Source organism: Danio rerio, chromosome 9, assembly GCF_052040795.2.
Source record: "Danio rerio strain M-AB ecotype USA chromosome 9, GRCz13ab, whole genome shotgun sequence".
NCBI lineage: Eukaryota > Metazoa > Chordata > Actinopteri > Cypriniformes > Danionidae > Danio > Danio rerio.
The window spans coordinates 7,323,784-7,343,687 of NC_141029.1; the positions used below are offsets into that span (position 1 = coordinate 7,323,784).

Sequence of the window (19,904 nt, forward strand, 5' to 3'; positions counted from 1 at the left end):
AACACATTTCTGAAAACTCTTCTGTTTTTGGACGAGCTCTGTATCTCTCCGTAATGCTTGTCATCCATATGTCATCACTTTCTCCACATTGAGCTTTTTTATGGATGTTGTTTAATGGTAGACTCATTTTTATTGTATTACTACCAGTTGGAATGAAAACCACTTTCCTTGATCCTTGTTTAAGTTTCATGTTAGTCAAACGATAAACACTCTCTTGAGCTGAAACTTCTCGATTATGTAAAAACACACTTCCAAGTTTTCTTAAAGCTTGTTTTGCGTCCATATTTCCTTGCTTGTGTGCTTCTTTTTGAGCATTTGCCAACAATAATCCCATTTCTCTCTCTGCTTTAGAAATATATGAAATTATATATACTATACACGAGTAAGCATCCACAACAAACTGTATATCCATGTTTGCATTCCAACAACGTAAAAGATCTGGATTATATTGATTCACCCATACATCAGCAGGCTTCCTCTTCAAAACAACAGTTGTTTTCTTTGTCATTTTATTATAAGCAGCTTCAAATATCTCTTGATTTATACCAATAGATGCAAAGAAAGAGTCAGTTGATTCATACAGAGTGTCGTTGTTCAACAAACATTCTTTTACTTTTTCCATAACAGCTTTAGCCTGGTCTTTTGATATTTCATTAAAGCTATTTGATTTTTTTCTTGTAGTTTCATGTTTTTTACCTTTAGTTTCTTTTTTGTCATTTTCAGTCTGGCTGTTTCTTGCAATGAATGTATTTCCGCTGGGTGGTCGTGGAAAGTTAAATCTACATGTAGTGCCTTTCTTTCTGCATGTTTTTGAATGTCTTTTGCTGTGTTGTTGGACACTTTTCACAGTCTCATACATTTCATTTTCATTTTCACTTGGCATTTCACAGGTTACATAGCGGTCAACAAAAGCTACTACTTCATTATCAGCATCTCTGTCCACTTGAGGTGCATTTTCAACCCAAAACAAACAATGTGTATGTGGTGATCCACGCTGTTGGAATTCTATTCGATAGAAATAATCTTTTATTTTTCCAATTGGTTCAGCTGGTGACATAATGACATCTTTCAGAAAGCAATGAAACCTGTGATCAAACATTCTGGCAGCAGTTACTGGATTTCGCTGAAGCATCCCACATCTATCTGACCAGTCCAGTTCATCAACGGGAGTTTGACAGCCCTCTTGTTTTACAATAGTTTGCATTAGCTCTGGCCATCGCAAGTCAGCTGATGAAAATGAACAAAACCATGTTGGTATCCCAAGCTGCCGAACCATTGCAAACAAATCTTTTTGCACAGATTGCCAAAAAACAGGACTCCCTCTTATTGGCTTTAAGAATTTGTAACCCTGATCAGCGTGTAAAATCTTTTGAAGTGAGTCTTTGTTTATCAGTGTTTCTGGAGTAATTTTTGTTTTATTTGTATCATAACCCTTCCTCAAAGCAATAGAAACATTTGAGACAACTTGATTAAGTTCAGACAAATATTGGCCATAAAATATATAATCCATGTTTTGGGCAAAACGTCTATCTGCATTTAAGATTCTGTTGTTTAAGTACCTGGACAGTGTTAATTTTTCAGGTCGTATGTCATGAAAAGTTCCTGTTCCTTTTGGGAAGAGAACCGGAAAACATTTAGCTTCATTCGTTTCATCCATTAACACTCTTACTGGATTGTTGCCTTCCGCTGGAGCAAGTGACATAATGTCATCAAAGTGTTGATCTAACATCTCTTGTGCAATGTCCACTGGTTGTAAACATGTATCCATAAACAAACCATGCTGTTGTCGGTCTTGAAGGGTATCATCAGTCATCTCTTCATCCTCATTTTCAGAATTGTGCTGTTCATCAACACACATGTCCTGACATGCGTCTAAATCAAACTCCATTTTATCACTTTTATCATTGATCTGTTCTTCCTCAACTTTACTCAAAGTATTAATCCAACTATTGTTAAATTTCACGTCTGTATACCACTTGTTTGTTTTGTTTAAATACGAAATTGCTGTTTTTATCTTTTCAGTATGCACAAATTTATATTCATAATGCCCTTTATATGTCAGTTTCCTCTTAAGCTTTACTTGTACCATATAATCATTATTTTCTGATCTTGGTAAAACATTCACTGTTTCTGTTACATTAGATGGCACGCAAGTCACAGGTCCATGAACTCCATTCTGTCCTCCTCGAGGTAAAGCCAGCATTTTCATAAATGGAATATTCTTTGCTATTAAATGTTGCTCAAGAGAGTTTAAACAGCTTAATTCGACAGGAATAGGGTCTAAACCAAGATTATTTGATACACTTTCAGCAGGAATTTTACCTTCGCATATTTTTCGATCACATGTGTGACAAATCCATAGATATGCAGCTGTACTGTCAATATGTTCACAATTTTGGCTACAGTGTTTGTTACATTTATGAAGATAATTTAGTGTTATACATTTTTCTGCAATGTGTCCAACATGCTCTGATTTTTCCAAGTATTTATTTTTATTGCAGTGTTTCACCTGTGTTTTAAAGCAGCATCGATGACAGACGGAACAAATATATTCAGGACCTGTAGATATTTTTTCTTTGAACTGTTCAATCACAAAGTCAATCTCTTTTCCTTTGTTCTCTGCTTCCTGTTGCCTTACAGTATTTCTCATTTTAATACTCTGAACAAAACTAATATCATTTTTATATTTCTCTTTGTTGTAATCTATTACCATGTTTTTGTGAATTTCATTTACCTTATATTTTTCAATGCTGTACTTCTGCACAGATTCTCTGTGTTCTTCATTTTCTCTGTATTTTGTAACACTGTAGTCTTTGACGTTGTCTCTATGCTCTTCATTTACTCTGTATTTTGTAACACTGTAGTCTTTGACGTTTTCTCTATGCTCTTCATTTACTCTGTATTTTGTAACACTGTACTGTTTGACATTATCTCTATGGTTTTCATTTTCTCTGTATTTTGCAACACTGTAATCTTTGACATTGTCTTTATGTCTTTTATTTTCTCTGTATTTTGTAACACTATATTCCTTAACCTTCTCTCTATGTTTTTCGTTTTCTTTGTATTTTACACTGCTATCTCTTCGTTTCATTTCTTTCAAATCAATGTCATTGTTGTATTGGAATTTCTGCTTACGAAGCTTACAAAGGTCTGAAGAAGGTTTTGAACTTACATTGTTTGTTGGTCGTTCAAGTGATGATGCACAAATACCAGCACAAGTCCCACTTTTTGTTTTCACACATATCACGACTTCATAATGACAGTCATTAACATGTTTTAAATAAATTCCATTCTTTAAATGAGCACGTCTATTTGACAATACCACTGAAGATGAAAATTTTAGCCATTTCTCTCTAGTGTATGTAAATATGTCTGCACCAATCAAGTCACAAGCAGCCTGTATCTCAAGTTCGGTAGCCCATGTTCCCAGAAATCTCATTTTGGATTTAGCAATATATTCTGGTACAGAACTGTGTCCATGTCTAAGAAACTTATTATACTTCTGCTCATTCTGCAAAATGTAATTAACAACACTTAGCCGGCATTTTCTGTGTTCAACTTCATTTCCTGTTATGGCATACGTTAAAGCCCTAAAAAAGCAATTTCCATCACCCACAATACTTTTTGTTTGACAAGGCTCAGCCATTTCAATTGCATCTGAATGATATTGTTCCTTTTCATTGTGCGCCAAGTTTAGCTTTAAGCAAATGCGTTTTTCTTGCTGCATGGTTAACGGACTAAACTGAAAGGAGACACCATCTGTTTGAAAAATGAATTCAACATCACCCGCGTCTTCATTTGTTCGACATGCAGAATGCAAGCCCAATTGATGATTTTCACCTGTGCTCAAGTTCGTTGCACAGCTACTACGGACTGTATCAGGTTGCATTTCAGTTTCGTTTTCCAAGACTGCATCACACACGGACCGCTTTACATTTTCAACACGTTCACCATCAGCTATTATACTTGCCTTGACGCCAGTTACCTCAAAGGGACTGTTGTTTGCATACAGTGACTCACCAAGTTTTTTGAGATGGATGAGCAGAGACTCCATGTTGGGATAAAATGCCACTAAGCTTTTACCTTCTGTTGCACACGTACCATCAAAGCTGCGTGAATGGGAATCTATTACAGCAAACCAGGAATGTTGTCTCACAACAGCACAGATGTTTAGATTAATATTTACCAAACATGCATCACACATCTGAAAAGCTTGATTCACTGCTTCATCAAGAGACATAGCAAAACCTTGCAAACCTTCTGCATATTCATCAACACCAAAAAGGCCAGACAATGTTTGATCATATTTTATTGAAAATGTACAATCATTCATTGTGTGAGTGTCAGGCAGCTCATCAACACGTATATAGCCTCGTCCAGGATCGTTGATTTTTCCAGCATTTCTCATGGCGCTGTACAGCTCATCACCATTCAGCAGAACAGAATCCAGATCACTCGAGCTCCACTGCAAAACACTTTTCATCTTACTCATCACAATTGCAATTAAACTATTTGCACCACATTGCTTTCCCATATTCTGGCCGAAGTAGATATCTCCTTGATGGAAAGAGCCTCTGATGATGGAAGTCTGTGGAGATAATTCAGAAACAGCATTCATAGTTATCTCAGTATGTTGTTTAAGCTTAGGATTAGGCTTGGGATCAGAGTAGACTTTAGGTAGAGGGTTTAGAGGAGAGTTTAGGTGAAAGAGACTTTGAGCGTATTTTTCAGGCATTTTTGCAACATTCTTTGTGTCATTCTTTGTGTCATTCCTTATGTCATTTTTTCCTTTGTCATTTCTTTTGTCAGAGTTTTTTTTGCCGTTGTGATACACACAACGTTCAGGTATTTCTGCCATTTTTTTAAGAGGTGGCAGGACCTCTTCAGGATCAGCAGCCAGCCGGTCTGCTATCCTCTTCTTGGCAGCCTTGGATCGCTGAGAGCCCTTCGTACGAGGCATCTGCACAGAGAATGGCAAAAATTAATCGCATACTAACAAATCGTAATGCAGACAATTGCATATAACAAGCATGTGATCAGCTTATGACAAAAAACGAAGATGAGATATGTGTATGTATGTATGTATATATATGTATGTATGTATGTATATATATATATATATATATATATATATATATATATATATGGAGAGAGAGAGATAATAATAGATATAATAGATAGTAATAAGACAATTTAAGTTAAATGTTTTGTTTCATCAGATTTAGTGTTTAGCAGTTTAATAGTAATTTAGGTAATATTTAATAGGTTTGTACAGAAGTACTTTAAAGTAGGGAGTAACCACCTTCCACTGCCACTAGATGTCGCCACTAACTTGGTTTAGTGCTCTGTGTCCACAGAATATACACTTTCCTGTAATTTAGTAGACTCTTTATTCCATGCGATAAATAAACTACAACTCAACAATCGAGTAAAACAGTTCAAATTAAGTTAATTAAAGGCCTTAAAATATAAAGTGCAGTTGAATTGAGTAGCCTAATAATCTTCAACATTTCACCCAGAAAATATATCATACATTGCTAAAAAGTTAATCAATAGTACTATCCCTTAAGCGTAGTCCCCGTTTGTAATAGTTGTAATAAATTATAAAATGTATAGTTGTAAATTTGTAATATGTAAACTTTAGGTATGAAACTTGGGGTGCCTGGCTGTAGCACTAAATAAGTAACATAAGAACAGATGAATTGCAGAGGATAACAAATGTGTGTCCTGGCTTTATTTATAATGTACATACAGCACACATGGTCGTGATAGGCAATTGTGAAAGCAGAAAAAGTGCACAGCCACACACGCATTCAAAGTGATTTCATAATCAGCAGCTTCCTCAAATGCACATTATAGGACTACATGATATTATGTTAAATACACAATAGCCTAGATAGGTCTAAAATAACATCCCTGAATGACATCAGGAATAAAGCAGTTATTGCTTCTTCTTGTGCACAATGATAAACATGGAAGGGGCAAACCATCAGGTCATCCCGATGAAAATAATTTTTTTTAAAAACAGCACAAACTTATGTTTTAATTTCACATTAACTGTTAATACCGTGAAGTTACATGTCATTTTATTTCTGTCTCCTTCTACATTTATGCCGGTCAAATTTTACCCTTTTATCAATGTGCATAATAAGTACTCAGTCCAAAATGTGTGTGAGTTTCAGATTAAATTATCAGATCATTGATTTTTACTTTGCTAAAAGGTACATGCTGCTTCTACCTGCTCGATCAAAGTGGGTTTCTGTATAAATAGGAAAAAGTTAAGACCGAAGCAGGAATTTATTTGGTTATAGGTATTTGGTTTTTTCAAACAACATTACAACATTACAACTTACAACATTCGCAAGCACAAACAGACATGTGCATCTAATGTTGACTTTAGTAATCTACTAACACAGCAAATATAACAGGATGTCAACAAATAGTTAAATAAAAAATGTATGCATGTACACTGTATATATGTTGTGTGCACAACAGCTGTGGTAATTGCAGCACATTATATACCCCATACTGCAAAATGTTTTAAAAATGTAAACTATATCACTTACTGTTTCTTGAAGTGCACTTGAAATCACAAAGATAATTTTCTATATCATTTTTATTTATTTATTAATTTTTATTTTAAATGTATTTTCTACCAAATATTGAATACTACAGCTGCTAAACTCTCTTTCTGAAAGCCCATACCTCAGCGGAAATTACTTCTAAGCTCGATTCAACAATTAAACAGGGTTAAAACAAAACTATGCAGAGCTCTGAACCTTAAGAAACTATGTTTGCCTCCACTGCTACAAACAATTAACTATTTCATGAAACACCAGTAAGTCAGTTATGATGAAGTCTACATAGAGCTGAGCAATATGGAAAAAGAAAAAATTACGATAATCTTTTTCATACCAGTCGATATAGATATTTATCACGATAAACGTAAAATCTTTATATCTATCGATTTTATAGGATTTTCAGCATACCAATAACTTTGTGCAGCTGATTTAACACATTTTGTGAAATGTTTTGCTGTCTGACAATATAAATAAAATAAGCAAAAGAATAATCTTAATTTAGCATTTACTATTCAAGTTTTCAACAATTAAAGACATAAGTTATTGGATATTATTGTTTAACGTCAGAAAAAATTAAGTTTTGAACAAGTTAAAGGCGAGTTAATGGTCACAGAATTTTCTCCGTTAAAGATCTTCTTCATATCTGCGGATGTTTTCACAAATTTTATCTGACAGACTGGCACGAATATGGGACTAGAAGACTCTCATTTTATAAAGCGCGCATCATGGCGAGATATGCGGGGAGCGTCTCCGTTGACACATGCCTCCGAGTTATTATCCTTCAGATTGAGTTTAATCTTCCGAGGTAATCTAACAATACTATAAGTGCTGCGAATAGCCTGCAAAGACTGTATAGCTCATGCTGCTCAAATCGTGCTTCGTTACTGAATTGAAACGAAACCGTGAACATAGTTTGATGGATTGTTTTGGCGCTAAAGCATATAGCGGGGCTTGTGTTCACCTCAGATGTTATTAATTCTTGTTTATGCTATACATAACCAACCAACAGAATATACATCAAAATTAAGTTACACATTATACAAAACGAAATTAGTTTCAAAAAGACACATTTTCAAAGATATATATATATATATGTATATATATATATATATATATATATATATATATATATATATAAATGTATATAATAAAAAAATGATAATCCCCCCCAATTGATCAAATTTAAATGTTAAATTAATATCATATGAGACATTAACTTCAAAAATGCAGTATGCACCTGTAGCAAACATTCCAAATTTCAAACACTTTTTAGATAATGTGCAATTTGATTAATACCCACCTAAAAACAATTACTTAAAATAGTGAAATACCAAATATTGAATACTAGAGCTGCTAAACTTTTTCTCGTAAGGCACGGCTTTTGAGAATGATGACATGAGACTCTGCTGGGTAGTTGGTTTACCAACACTTGTTTGGGTCTGTAATTTCATTGCATCTTCATAAGGGTGGCATTGTTTTAAATGATGAAACAGGTCTGTGGTGTTTTTTGCTTTTGATTACAAAAGTCGTCTGCAGTTTTCACTGCACGTTGCTGTTTTGTGTTGGATTGCAAAAAAACTAAGTAGCTCAAGACTACTGAAGTCTAGTGACGTTTCTTGTCAATGTCTGTGACCTTTTTTTTTTTTTTTCTTACTGCAAGTGCAACAGACACTATATGACTGTTAACTTGTATTCTGCATGCGGCACTCGGAAAGGCAGGCTGCAAATAATTAACTATGCATAAACTATGCGTTATGCATAGTGCGTAAATATTATTGACCAATTATCAAACTGTCATTATCGTATTACCGAAAAAATATTTATTGTGACAATTATCTACATCAAATTATCGGCCAGCCCTAAGTCTATATCAGGGCTATTTATTTAGTTTGTCATGGGGGCCAGATCATAAAAAGCATCCCAAATAAAAGGCCGGAGAGATATGACTTCAAATATGAGTGAAAACACACAGCATACAAGAGCCCATATGCTTTATTTTTGCTCCTTAATGCACAGTTCAGACTGCATGATTTTAGCCTTGATTTTGACTCGCTGATAGCTTTTGAGAAATCGCCGACAAATGGCTGAAATCACAGTCAAATTAGTACTCATTCATGTGAGTGACAATCACACAGTATGAACTATCAAGGACGCCATCTAAGAGAATTGCAGATGAGTCACCGACAGCCGTGAGATATTTGACGTGCTAAATGTCTGGAGCTGTCAGGGATTCAAATCATGGCGTGTGAAAAGAGTTTTGACTGAAAATAACAACTGCGATCACCTACAGCCAATGAGAGAGCAGCATCCACTAGCATGGGTACTTGCAGGCCAGCGGGAGTTTAGGGGAGAATTTAAAAGCACTCATTTTCAGTTGATTTGGACCCAAGAAATGGAGGAAAAGCTAGTGGAAATTTAGCAGAAAAACCGTGTTTGACATGTCATCTGAGCTGAGAAATTGCCAATTCCCTTTAAAAGCTAGGTGAGCAAATATGTACATTTCTACCGTACTCTTTATCATTATGTAGTTAATAACGAAACATATTACGTGACTTGGCATTGTTTCCATGTCACTTCTCACGTGTGTTTGGTTGTGAGTTGTAGTTTGGACAAAGTTGTCGGCAATTCTTTCTATTGTAAACTCATGCAGTGTGTAAGCCTGTCGCCGATCCATGCTACAGTGTAAAAACAGCAGTGACAAAACGCAAGCCCAGATAGTCATGCAGTGTGAAAACATCCATGACATCACTACTTTGAAAAATCATACAGTCTGAACACGGCATAGGACACCCATTGTATTTTTCTACATTAAAATGTTAATATATTGCATTTTGAAACCATATAATATCAGTGCATTACACAACTGGCTTTTTTTTTTACAAACACTCAAATGTTGTATTTCAATTAGGTATGCAACAATTTTGGTTGTACGATTATATAGTTTGAAAAAAAAAAAAAAACATGGTTTCACGGTTATCACGTCTAATGTAAATTTAAGCTTTATATTAGGCAAGTACTCAAACTGTTGTTATCATCAGAATGCCACGCACAACTCTTATCACTACGGCCCGAGATATTTTGTACTTGGGGAGTCTGGAAGGCACAAGCGCATTGCTTTGCTTGTGCACGCACATTGCCTTGAAGCTTAAGTATCTAAATGTTTTCGGCTGCTCCCGCTACTCAATGTCAGGTGACTCACTTTCTGTGCAGCTCGTGCTATATTAAACAGATACACATCATTTCATAACTATAGCAACCATTTTTCGACTGAACAAAATTTATTTTTGATGTCTTGTTTACACTATTTAAAGGGGCGAAACCTATTGCCTCGCGGGCCAAGTTCAGTCCGTGGGCCACTAATTGAATAGCCATGGTCTACATCATTAACAATGACACTAAACAAAACAAAATGTAATATTTTGTGGATTACTGCTGCTGAATGTTAAAATATTTTAGTTTTGGTTATTAGTTACAAGCTGGTGCAAATATTTACATTTACTGTAAATAGACTTTTATTTGAATAAAACTGATAGTATCATATTTATTTAAAACATTACCAAGTACCACAACTTGCAGTTTAACAATTTCCTAAAATTATGATGAACATTTTGCAATTATTTCAACTTACCTTGAAATCTATTCCATTGTTTCATCAACATGAAAAACAAAAACAAATTAGAAATTATATTACAGCACACAAATCTTACAGTACATAATAGATCTATAATCTTAACTGTAGTAAAATAAGACAAAACAGGGTACAAAAACATTTAGTAAAAACAGATTTTTTTTTACATGTACTGAGCTATAGTTTATAACAATCTCTCAACTTTAAATTATTTTAAACATTGTTTTGACAGTGCCAATATTTATTGTCAACATCATACATTTAAAACTTACTTCACCTAAAAGTTTACTTCACCCTAAAATGTACTTGCTATTAACTTACCCTCAAAGGGTTTAACACCTTTGAGTTTTTTTATCCTATTAAACTGTGAAAAATTAATTTAAAAAAATGCTAAAATTTTTTTTTTTACTTTTTATTTAAACAGCAATAAATAACCTTTGTTTTTACATTTTAGAATAAATTCAACAAAGGTTAACTAAACAATAGTAATTTCATATAGCTTCAAGAACTTTTCCTATGGTTATTTGATGTAGTTGTTGTGCGGTTTATTCCTACCGTCACAACATTCACACGTGTGCAGCCACACATACATTCACCGGCCACTTTATTAGGTACACCTGTCCAATTGATTGCAAATAGACATACACGTGTGCCTGTTTCTGCTTATCTGCTCACATCAAATGCAACATGCCAACCAAACAGGTAAATATGCTGCTGTGCAGAGATCAACTATTGCTAACTAATTTAATGTCGACAAACCAGGACTTATCCTAATGTTTTCCTCTTGAGATACTATGCAAAATTTGAATATGCTGAGGGGGACTTTTTAGAGTTACAACAACTCAATACTGGCTAATTTAATACATTTTTATAAATGTCTGACAATGTTGACATAATAGGGGACACACCTTTGAAATCCTAAAACATACAAGTCAGTGAAGAATAACAATACCTTAATGAGATCGCAGTAATTCCTACTTTTGATAAAACAAGCGTTTTGTTCCTCATTAATAATACATTTAATTGGAAATAAATTTTAAAGTGTTATTTAGGATAAAGAGAAGACTATATGTGCCATACATTTGTTTTAGATTATGAAATTTTATTCTTTTTTTATTTTTAAACCTAACCGCAATTGAGTGAACCTGTTTTATCCAATGTCTCAATCAAAATCATATACATAATCTACAGTACATTATTGAAAATCAAAAATTAGTCTGTCTACTAGTGCTGAGCGACATACAAAATTTTCAGATCGCCATATCGCCCCTCTGTGAGATCGCCGACACAGGATACTATCGCATGGGGGCGCGGCAGTGTTATATATAAAATAATAATAAATATAATATTAAAATATTATTATATTTAACCATATCTAAACATATTTATTAACCTTTTGGCTGATTTTTAAACTTATTTAATAGCCTATTGCATTTGCATAACGTTTGAATTTGGATAAATCAAACCAATGCAAACCACTGTGCTTTTACAGCTTAAATGGGCTTTGAGACAGAAATTATATCAAACAAGACTCGATGCAACAGATGCGGACTCTGTGGCACGGGACAGGATTTGACGTTAACTTCGGGTTCATGCCGTTATCCTCAGCCGACGGGACTGCCGCAAAATGGATATAATATACATGGATGAAAGCAAATAAAATGACATTTATCTATGCAAGGAAGAAACAAGGATGTATTAAGGTCCTTTCAGACAGAAGGATGGAGGAGTCGCCGCCCGCACATGACTCTTTCTATGCTGTGAAGTTTTCCATGTTTTGCTCAGTTGACCGCGGCGCAGCTTCAGGTCTAATCAATCACAAAAGTAATCATCCACAGTGTCACATTTGTATTTGCTAAGATCTAACACAATGTTGCACCTGACATGGGTTTTTTGTTCTCTGATAAGAGTTTCATTTTAGACATGGCTGCGGTGAGTCGACATTAGCCTATTGCTATAATATTAAACAGACTATTTGACCTAAAACTTTTTACTGAGCTCAGTAAAATGTTTTTTGATAAGTTATTAATAATCTGTTCAATAATAATTTAATGCCAAAACGAATGGTTACATACAGATTGTTTTTAATTGCATATAGACAAGTTTAAATAAATAAATAAAATATATTTTAGGCTTAAAAAATAAATAAAGACCTAACATATGTTTGAAAATTAAAAATATGGGTTATTTTCTGAAAAATGCGCATGTCCGTGTTTATCATTCTATCGAATTAAACACAAATAAGACAGGTATATTTCGTGTACTATTTGAAGGAGCAGTCAATGCATGCAATGAAAAAATAGTCTATAAGCCCCCTTAAAACTTAAATAGGCTATTAATAACGGATATAAAAGATATAAATAACTTGTTTTGTTTTGAGAGAGAGAGAGAGAGCGCGCAAGAGAGCAATCGAAGTAATTCAATTTTGTCCAAAAGTGTCGGTCAGGTGATGTTGATGTAAACAGTTGAATATCATATTATTTGTAGTTAATTTATTATTACTGATGATGATTAAAATTAGTAATACTATTCACTTTGTTCAATAATCCAATTAAAACATGTAATAGGTCTACATTAGTGCAAAACGAGCTAAATATCGTCTTTAAAATCATCATAGTTTTCAGCACTCTGCAATATTTTTGCCTATCGTTGATACACGATACTATCGTCTAGCTGCACAACCCTACTGTCTACTAATAACACTGTAAAACAATAATAACTGCATAAAATATTTATAGAAACTATTTGCTACGTAATCATAAAAATAATAAGCAGAACCTTACCTCCACAAATCAGCTTTCACAACGTTCTGAAAAACAAAAAACAGACAAAAAAGAAACTATTAATGATAAATATTACATGGAGCAAAAATACTGTTTATAAAAATGGTGAAGAGTCAGACCTTTTTTGGATCAGCAAAAAAGGGAGGAGACAAGAGTCATTTGTTTTTTCATTTATACAAAAATATTACTGCAAAAACTATTGTCTGTCATTTTTTTTAATAAAACAAGAAAAACACTGAACGCTGAAAAAAGGAAAATATTCTATTTTGAATGGCTTTGCTACTGTTCCTGATAATGCTAAATATACAAGTATAACATCTAGTACAACATATATTTATCTTCAATTAATGATTCACCAATTCACACATAAAACTTCAGGTTTCATTATAGGTGGATCATTTCTGAAAACCCATGCAGTGACATAATTTGGATAGTTGTTTGTTGCCACCTGTGGGTTACACAATGTTAGTCAGTTAGTTCCATTAAACTGTAATGTTAAGTTTTACCATAAACAAGTGTTTATATCTAAACTATAAACTGTTCTCTCAGTTCTTCAGTTTTATATAACAGTTTGTAAAGAAGAAAGTGTAAAAACTGAATCCCTCTCAATAAAACACATTTGAATGCAGTGTTTATACCTAATAAACATATGCAAATCATTATCATCAATTATTGTTCATGTTATGCGGGTTTGAATTGAGATTACAATATTTTAATGTTTAAAGCAATGGTTTTATGCTGCTGTCAATAGGGATTATAAAGATAATTTATCTCAAAGGGTTTAACTTTAATTTTAGACAACACTAAATCAGTGATTATGATAATAAACTCCAGGATGAAGATTTAATCTCATAATTGTGTATTTGGCAGTGCAAAACACAGTGAAAGTCAACTAAATTTGCCGAATTTTTAAAAACATCCATCCCCCGCTTTCAGCACTCTTGAGCTCGTTCTCAAACAGCGCTGATTTACCATTGTGTTCACCTGCTCAACAGAAATGACTGATTGATTGGCCGTGAACGTCATTATATCACCGAACTCACTGCTGTTCACAGTGTGAACACATATACCAGGAGCCTTTTAAAGTAGCGATTAATCAGCGGATCGGTCATTTGTGTTTAGCACGTGAACACAATGTCAAATTAGCACTGTTAAAACACGTGCTTAATGGCGTTTACGGGAAATTGACATTTTTAAAATACCGACAATAGTCAGCGTTTATTTTTTACTTGCATTTGGCGCTTAACGAGTGTAAACGTTAAGCCCATCTAGACAGAGAAAGAGAACATTGACTCTCTGGTGACCATTGCACTGTTTTCAGATTACTCAATGACCTGCCAATCTGACATGCTTTGGCTTAGATCAAACTAAATACATTGAAGACTAACAGTGTTAAAAATAACAAGATCAACACAACTTTTCTTTAGATTATTTTAAAATCATTATCTTGTAGGCTAATGCAGATCAGCTAAATTTCACTATGTTACTAAAATAAAGGCGTGCCTAAATACGTTTAATCACAAAATACACCCGAAAAACATACAAACAGATTAAAAAAGACTTATACCAACTAAAAACTATCATGGATGACTAATATTAAAACAGATATTGCATAGATTACATAGAGAGACAAAAAACCGCATGCTTACGCTTCAGCAGGTGGAACAAGGGTGGATAAAAAGGAAGTACGATCTCGTTGTGTTACAATGCGCGCCCTCTAGTGTATGGGAGTTTAATCACGCGTTACTGAAAACTACTAAATGCACCTTTGCCAAAATATATAAAATGGACTTTGCAATTTAAATGACAAAATGTATGTCTGTTAAACCTAGAATTTTTAAATTACAGTAGTCAATAACTAATTTACCTAAAAGAGATTTGGAGTTTTATGTTTTGCAATGTAAATTATAATCTACAGAACATACACAACCAAATTCAAACACTCAATATTTTTTACCAACATAACATTTAGGTTTAAAAAGTAAATAAAGATTGCATATTACATTTTACAAGCGTACCTATAAATATTAAACATTGTGTTTAATTATAATGTTTATTAAACAATTTTATTATGCTATCAATTATTATCTCCCTTATATTGAAAACTGTGAAGACTGAGTCTGTCTGAAATTATACTGTTTGACCAACAGTATGAAAATCATAACATTACAACTTTATTCAGAAACTGTTTTTACAAAAAATATAAATAAATTTTTTTTACCTTGAAGTATAAAAAACAAAACAAATAAAAATTAAGCATGACCAATAGCAATGACTCAAAAAATAAAATTAAGTAAATAAAATGAGAAAATATATACTTGTTGTATGTTTATATGCTTCAATCCAAATTAAGTAGCAATATTACACAAAATGAGTTCCTACACTTTCATGGACAACTGATTTAAGTACTTGAAGTTTTTAAAGCACCATTTGTTTTAAATCAAGCACCTTTGTAATTCACACCGACAACACTTATAGTGTCATAAAGTGTTACTGTGCTTAACATTTCATTTAAAATTAATATTTACATTAAAAATTCAATGATGATGTTTTACATTCATAGGTTTCAATGAGAGTTTAATCACACATTAAAGCTATACTAAATGAATCTTTGCAAACATAAAAGTATGCAGACTTTTGCATATCTGACACTTTTTTATAATCACACTAATCTTATAATACATTTTATAAAAATGATTTACCTTTAGGCGGCATGATGCAGTGGGTACCACTGTCACCTCACAGCAAGAAGGTCACTGGTTCGAGCCTCGGCTGGGTCAGTTGGCATTTCTGTGTGGAGTTTGAATGTTCTCCCCGTCTTGATGTGGGTTTCTTCCGCGTGTTCCAATTGCAAAATCACAACTGTGGCCACTACACGGCAGTAACAGACCACTCATAGTTTATTTTACTGCTCTGTAGCAAAGAATGCATTCTGAATCCCAAACTGACATATCATAAACATGGTTAATGCATTTCAGATCAAATTTAGTTGAAGCTTGTCACACTTTTTACTCTGTAGATTTTTAATTCTTTAAATAAAACACAAAATCTTCATTTTATATAGTTATGTTATAGTTTTGTCAATTTTATTAAGAAGAGCTAAAATTGCCATAACTCATGAATGGATAGAAATATCATCACCAAACTTGTCACAGACATGCAAGAGGTTAATCAGAGGTCAGAGCATAAAACCCGTAGACATTGACCACATGGTGGCGCTATACATTGTAAAATCACTGTATCCGAGTAACCATTTATCTGATTACCTAGAAATTTGACATGTCGTGTCTTTGTCTAAGGTGCCATGACTTGATCTACACATTATATCATAGGGCTGCTTTTACTGGTCACTTTGACATAAAAGCGGTCACTCGAAATGTTCATTAAAAATTTGCCAATATGTAAAAACTGAAATTGCTTTTCTGGAGTGTTTAATCAAACATTTGTTAGCTCAATCTATAAACTCTAACACTCTAATCAGATATTTCGTTGTCGAATAAACTACTTACAGGCGTCCTAACTGCTATATGACCTTACCCTGCTAAACTGCTTGACCCCCGTTAATTGCTGCTTGCAGCTATATTTAGGGGGTCAAGCGCGAAGCGCTGAAACCCTATTGTTTTTGTTAAGATTTTTATTATTATTATTATTATTATTATTATTCTGCCGAAGTCACTATTGCCCAGACCAAACCGTAAGGCCGAGAGAGCTGAAACTTGGCCAGATCGTAGTACCCCGGTACACTACGTTCTGGCCAAAGATCAGCCAAATCAGACCATAGGTGGCGCTATGGCGCCAAAAAAACACTTTTTGGACATTTTTGGCCGCTATACGTTCACCGTTTGTCGTAGACTCAAAAACTTTACATTTTTTGAATCCTTGGGTTAACCTGAACAAAAGTGTATGGCAGAAATTTTTGCTCTACGACGCACCGTTTTCCCGCTACATCGCGATTTATCCGAAACCTACTTTTGCGAACTAGTCCTAGGTTTTTCACTCAATCTAAACCAAACTAGCTCTCGAATGTTTTCTGGACACTGAATATCAATAATTATCAAAAAAAAGTTGACATTTTTATTCTCACTCGAAACAGTACACAACAATGTTCGATGCTAATTGAAGCTAAATGCTAATTGGAGCTATAACTTTTGAACGGAATGAGATATCATCACCAAACTTGGTACACACATGTATAAGCTCAATTTGAGGTGACAGTGCAAAAACAGCGGACTTTGGCCACATGGTGGCGCTATAAAGCTTAAAAACCATAAAATGACCCTAACCGTACAACCGTTAGTCCGATCAGCTTGAAATTTGGCATGCAGTGTCTTTGACCAGTTTGCCACGACATCTTATAAGGACAATGACACATCTCAAAAAACATGGCCGCCACTAGCCAATTAAAATTGTGCAGCCATTTAGCAAGGTTAACGATGAGCGATCGAAACGAAACTCGCTGGGTATGTTCGACTTATGGACCTAGAGGTCTGTAAGTATTTTGAAAGAAATCGGCCACTAGGGGGCGATTTTACGCAATTTTAAGATGTAATGGGTTGTGTATCACACAACCTTTTGCAAAACCACACAAAATACATACCATATGATAGGCCTGCTCATACCGAACAGTTTGACACTAAAACCACTGCTGTCAGTCACACCGTTCGGTAAATATGCATCAATATAGGAAAAACCTACTTTTGCGAACTAGTCCCTGGTTTTTCACTCAATCGCAACGAAATGATTGTTGTTAGAATCTCTGGACTGTGTAGATCAATAATTATCAAAAAAAAGTTGAACTTTTCACTTTGGCTAGCTGTAACAGGCTAATTTACAAAAGGGGCGTGTCCACACGAACCTACATGCCTGTAAACCAATAAGGAAAACTCACAACATCACAGAAATTGGTGAGCACATGTGCCATATCAATGAGAAGAAACTTGCAAAATTTTGTGAAGATCAAACCATAGGTGGCGCTATAATTGCAAAAATAGTCCTAAAAACATGCCAAATGGCTTAAAAATAAAGTAAATGTGCTTCATTTAAACACTATTTCACAAATACACTTAATCTACATATCATGTTATAGGTCTGCTCATACTGAACAGTTTGACACTAAAACCACTGCTGTCACTCACACCGTTCATTAAAAAAACATCAGTATAAACAAAACCTACTTTTGCGAACTAGTCTCTGGTTTTTAACTCGATCGCAACGAAACCAGTGTTAAATGAACCTCTGGACTGAGTAGATTAATAATTATCAAAAAAAAAGTTGAACTTTCCATTTTAGATAGCTGTAACAGGCTCATTTATAAAAGGGGCGTGTCTACACAAATCTACATGCCTGTTAACCAATAAGAAAAACGCAAAACATCACAGAAATTGATGAGCACATTTGGCATATCAATGCGTATAAACATGCAAAATTTTGTGGTGATCGGGCAATAGGTGGCGCTATAATAGTAGAAATGGTTCTAAAAACATCATAAAATGGCTTAAAACTGCAGTAAATGTGCTTCATTTACACACCTAACACTAAAATGATTTACAAGTCGTTGTTTTTTGCCCATCTTGGACGTTTAAATGTCTAAAAAACACATATTTTCAGTATTCTATCATTTTAGCCACTATAACACAGACTTTTAACTGTCACCTACCATTTCTAACCACTAGATGTCACAACAAGACCACTTATTTATTGTTCATAACATTTGCATACCTTTGTTGTTTTACATTTTTTTGAGTTTAAAGTCAGGGAAATTGCATTTAGGATCATTCTGAATCACATTTGACCTGATATAAACACTGTTATGCATTAAACATCTAATTTGGTCCCAGTTAACCTCTTCATAATAATTCTAATAGGCAAAACTGGTTCTATGATTAAACACATTGTTTTAAAACATGTAAAGAAAATCACAACTGTGGCTTCTAGATGGCAGTAACAGACCACTTATTGTTTATTTTACTGCTCTATAGCAAAGAATGTAATGTAATGTTATGTAATGCATTCTGAATCCCAAACTGACATGGCATGAACACAGTTAATGCATTTAAGATCAAATTTAGTCAAAGCTTTTCACACTTTTTACTCTGTAGATTTTTAATTATTTTAATAAAATACAAATTTTTCATTTTATACAGTTAGAACATGCTCAATTATAGAAGGGATATGTTTATGCACACCTAAATGGCTGTAATCACATAAATAAATTACACTGTGGCCACTAGATGGCAGTAGGAGATCATTAATAGCTTATTCACTGCTCTTTTGTCATTTTTATTAAGAAGAGCTAAAATAGCCATAACTCATGAAGGAATTAAAATATCTTCACCAAACTTGTTACACATATGCAAGAGGTCAGTCTAAGGTCATAACATAAAACTCGTAGACAATGGCCACATGATGGCGCTATACATTGTAAAATCACTGTATCTGAGTAACCATTTATCTGATTAACTTAAAATTTGACATGTCGTGTCTTTGTCTAAGGTGCCATGACTCGATCTACACATTATATCAAAGGGCTGCTTATACTGGTCACTTTGACATTCACTCGAAATGTTCTTAAGAAATTTGTCAATATGTAAAAACTGAAGTTGCATTTCTGGAGTGTTTAATCAAACATTTGTTAGCTCAATCTATAAACTCTAACACTCTAATCGTATATTTCATTGGCGAATAAACTACTTACAGGCTTCCTGACTGCTATATGACCTTACCCTGGTAAACTGCTTGACCCCCGTTAATTGCTGCTTGCAGCTATATTTAGGGGGTCAAGCGCGAAGCGCTGAAACCCTATTGTATTTGTAAGGATTTTTATTATTATTATTCTGCCGAAGTCACTATTGCCCAGACCAAACCGTAAGTCCGAGAGAGCTGAAACTTGGTCAGATGGTAGTACTCCGGTAC

General features: G+C 34.1%; 1 protein-coding gene and 1 long non-coding RNA gene across 7 annotated transcripts in view; one reads left to right on the plus strand and one right to left on the minus strand.

Annotated features, from left to right (window-relative positions):
• inpp4aa (inositol polyphosphate-4-phosphatase type I Aa) overlaps positions 1-19,904 on the plus strand; it is a 149,911-nt gene that overhangs the window by 83,481 nt on the left and 46,526 nt on the right.
• LOC147842246 (uncharacterized) lies at positions 4,293-11,499 on the minus strand. Its single transcript, XR_015499144.1, has 2 exons — positions 10,210-11,499; positions 4,293-4,960 (listed from the first exon to the last, which is right to left on the minus strand). It is a non-coding gene; the product is annotated as an uncharacterized LOC147842246 (long non-coding RNA).